The sequence below is a fragment of the Octodon degus genome, unplaced genomic scaffold, assembly GCF_000260255.1.
Source record: "Octodon degus isolate 3935 unplaced genomic scaffold, OctDeg1.0 scaffold00014, whole genome shotgun sequence".
Taxonomy (NCBI): Eukaryota; Metazoa; Chordata; class Mammalia; order Rodentia; family Octodontidae; genus Octodon; species Octodon degus.
The window spans coordinates 24,714,500-24,718,276 of NW_004524590.1; the positions used below are offsets into that span (position 1 = coordinate 24,714,500).

Consider the following 3,777-nt stretch of genomic DNA (forward strand, 5'->3'; position numbering starts at 1 on the left):
AGACCTGGGTCAAGTTTTAGTTTGTGGTATATAGGGGCCCAGTTTTTTCAGCACCATTTGTTAAAGAGGCTATCTTTATTCCAGTAAGCATGTTTGGCCACTTTGTCGAAGATCAGATGACTGTGTGTGTTTCTAGAGGTTTCTGCATCTCCTAATCTATTCCATTGATCCTCAGGTCTTTTTTGTTGCCAGTACCATGCTGATTTTATCACAAGAGCTTTGTAGTATAATTTCAAGTCAGGAACAGTAATGCCTCCTGCCTTGTCTTTGTTGGCCAGGATTGCCTTTGCTATTCTAGGTCTTTTCTGGTTCCAAATAAATTTCAGGAAGGATTTCTCTAGGTCTGGGAGGTATGTTGTGGGTAGTTTGATAGGGATTGCATTAAAAAAATATGGACTGTTTCACAAATTTGCATGTCATACTTGTACAGGGGCCATCCTAATCTCTGTATAGTTCCAATTTTAGTACATGTGCTGCTTAAGTGAGCACTATTTGTTTATTTATTTATAGACAGGATACGCTAATGTTCTATGTCTAGGTTTACCAGAAACTTCTCAGGGGTAAAAGTTGAAAAGTCCCCATGTTAAAGATGGCATATGAGTTCTTGAAATTGTCACACCACTATCTATGAAGTGAGTTATATAGAGAGGTGAAGAGGGTAATGGGCTGAACTATGGGGCCCTCCAAATATTAGAGCTGAGGATTTAGAGAAACTACATATGAGGCCGAAGAAACAATGATGTGAGCAGAAAACAAAGAGACCATGCAGGTGTCAGAAGGTAAGTTAAGAAACATTTTGTAAGAAAAGCATAAATGGTCATATGTAAAACTCTGCAAAGAGATAAAGATAGAAAATGAGGGGCCAGGGAGATGGCTCAGTAGAATAAGTGCTTGCCTGGCAAGTGCAAGGGCCTGAGTTCAATTCCTGGTTCCACCAAAAAAAGAAGAAATAAAGAAAATGAATCCTTTGGGTTTGGCAGAATGGATGTCAACAGCAACTTCACAAGCTTGTGTGAAGGGTTCAGAGAACATGTGGCACAGGTGTGTTGACTGATACTAGGTAAGAGATGTGAAGAATTTATTCATTAAAAAACAGATCAATGAGATATGGACAAGGTAACGTGGGCAAGGATATGTTTCTTATCATTTGTTAGTATTGGAAATTAACAATGCATTTGTATAATGATGGGACACTGGTGATAGAGGGAAGATGTAAAGTAACAACAGGAGAGTGTTGAGAATTAGGACCCACTTAGAAAAGATGACTTGTTAATTCCGTCAGTAGGAATAAACTACACCCTTTAGGGTAAAAAGTCCCAGCTCTGAGAAAAAGATAAGAGTATAGGTAAACATTCTGAGACACAATTTCAAACAACCCTGACTTGTCTAAAGCTTGAGTCTGTTATCATATATTGTAACTTAGATCGAGGGGTCCAGTCTGCTTTAGCAACCCCGTAGTCACACCAAATGTGTACTAGTTTCCTAATAAGATTCTTGTAATATTTTCCTGCCTATTTCAAATTAAATACTCCCAAGAATTTCCTTCAGTTATAAAACAAATAAATATGTCCTAATTAGTATGCATAATTATGCATATTATAGCATGAGGATGATCAGCTTGCCTCTTGGAAATTCATGATTACCATATTTTAATAGTGCTCTCCCAGGGTTTTTATGCAGCCCCAGATTTCAGGCTTCTTTCTTTCCTTCCTCATAGCTACCATTCTTGAGAAACATGTCTATACTCTTTTAGCTTTTGACTTCCCACCCTTCCATTGTATGGTATTACACTTCACCATTAAAAAATATGATTTCAACCACCACATTCCAATAATGGTTGCATTTTTCAGCTAAGACTGCCACAACCAATATCACAGACTGTATGCTTCAAACAGAAGAAATCTCTTTGTCAGTGTTCTGGAGGCTGGAAGCTCAAGATAAAATGGTCTAGTTTCTTTTAAGACCTCTCTCCTGGGTGTATAGATAACTATGTGTTTACTGTGTCTATAGTCTGTCCTTTCTTAGCAGGCATCCCATGTTTCTCTTATTAAAAGGGGCAGTCTTCTTGGGTCCCACACTTAAGACATTATTTCACCTTAATTACAATTTTAAAAGTGCCATTTCCAAATACAATTATAGTGGGGCATTGGATGATGATCATTAAATTTGGGAAAAAAGGATGTATTTGTCCATGTAACCATCTTGCTTACAAATTTCATGGCAATGATTCAGTCTTTAATTCAATTTGTATTTTGACAGTGTCCTTAGAGAAATTCACTTAAATACACCCCCAATTTCCTTCCTGGCTCTGTTTATGTCACTGGCACATTTCTACTCAGATTTATCCACATTTTTTCCTCTCACACCTTCCTTAGTTTTTCATCTCTAGAATCAGCCTTGGGCCTGTTTTGATCTTATTCTGATTTCCCTAAGGGGTATAAATCAAGGCATACTTTCTGGCACGATCTGCTTCATACTGATATATGCATAACTCTAGTCAAGACCCTCTCTAGGATCTTAGAATCACATGACTCCCTTTGTACTGGGCATTATGGACACAGTAAATTTACAATATGTATTTGTTGAATTCATTTCCTCATTTAGAAAACTTCCATGATCATCTACTGGACAGTAAGTGCTCTTCTAGGTAGTTATAACATATTAGTGAACAAAAGAGAGCAAAAATACTGTTTTCAAGGAATATTTCCCCAAACCATGGCAAAAAAGTTGTCAATAAATATACAGAACAAGTTAAGTACTTGTATATGCTAGGGGTGTAAAGTGTTGTGATTAAATAAAGGAATGTCAGGGACTGGTCAGGAAGTCAACTTGAAAGGTTAAGTTAGCCGGCTGGGTGGACCTCAATCAAAAGAGGAAATACAAAGTTTTAAAGAAGGCGAGTGGCCTTCTTTATATATAGCTCAGTGACACAGCACCTGCCTAGCAAATGCAAAGTTCTCAGTTCGATTACCTGTACCAAAAAAAAAAAAAAAAGACAGAAAGAAAAAATGAATGAATAAATATAATTGTAACAGAGTCATCTCAAATGTAATAATTCCAAAACCTCCATTCACCTTATTTCATATAATTTCTGACATAATTGCTGTTCTTGCTTTTGCTAGTGACCATATACGCTGGTCTCCCAAAATAGGACACGGATCAGACTACCAGTATAATCTACCTATAAATCTGTCTGGAACCAGACAAATTTGAATATCTGAATGTATGGATGATTAGCTGTAACCCAAGGCAGAAAACTGTTAGTCACTACTCTTGCTGTCTCCTATTCATTCACTCATATTTTTTATATTTTCCCACTAGATCGCCAAGTTATTCTGATATTACCCCAGGCTATCTCTTCTTTATTTGTACTGTTGTTTCTTATTTCAGGTTCTCTGGATCACTCACTACATTGCACCTGTCTGTGATGCTTTAGATCTAAAATTCCCTTCCCCAGGACTCTCATATTTGGAGATGCGGTCTGGTCAGAGGGGCATGACTCCCTCTGGGAATGACCTGGAAGTATATATTCTTGTCCCCAGCTCCTTTCTCTCTTTCTCTGATTTCTAGCTAACTAGGGTATGCAGGTATTCTTCTCCATGCCTTGCACCATTATCCTCCTGCCTTGGAGTCAGCAAACCCCTGGAAACTGTGAGCTAAATAAGCCTTTTCTCATTTAAGCTATGGGTGTCAAGTATTTTGTCCCGGCAGGGGGAAAGCTATCTAATGCTTAGCATAGCTAAATGTTCATGTGTTGATATTTAATTTTCAAATAAA

The 3,777-nt window shown here is 37.7% G+C and overlaps 1 non-coding gene across 1 annotated transcript; it reads right to left on the reverse strand.

The window, feature by feature from the left end:
• Positions 1-385: 385 nt before the first annotated feature.
• Positions 386-489, reverse strand: LOC111815326. The gene has a single exon (XR_002820032.1). It is a non-coding gene; the product is annotated as a U6 spliceosomal RNA (small nuclear RNA).
• Positions 490-3,777: the final 3,288 nt, after the last annotated feature.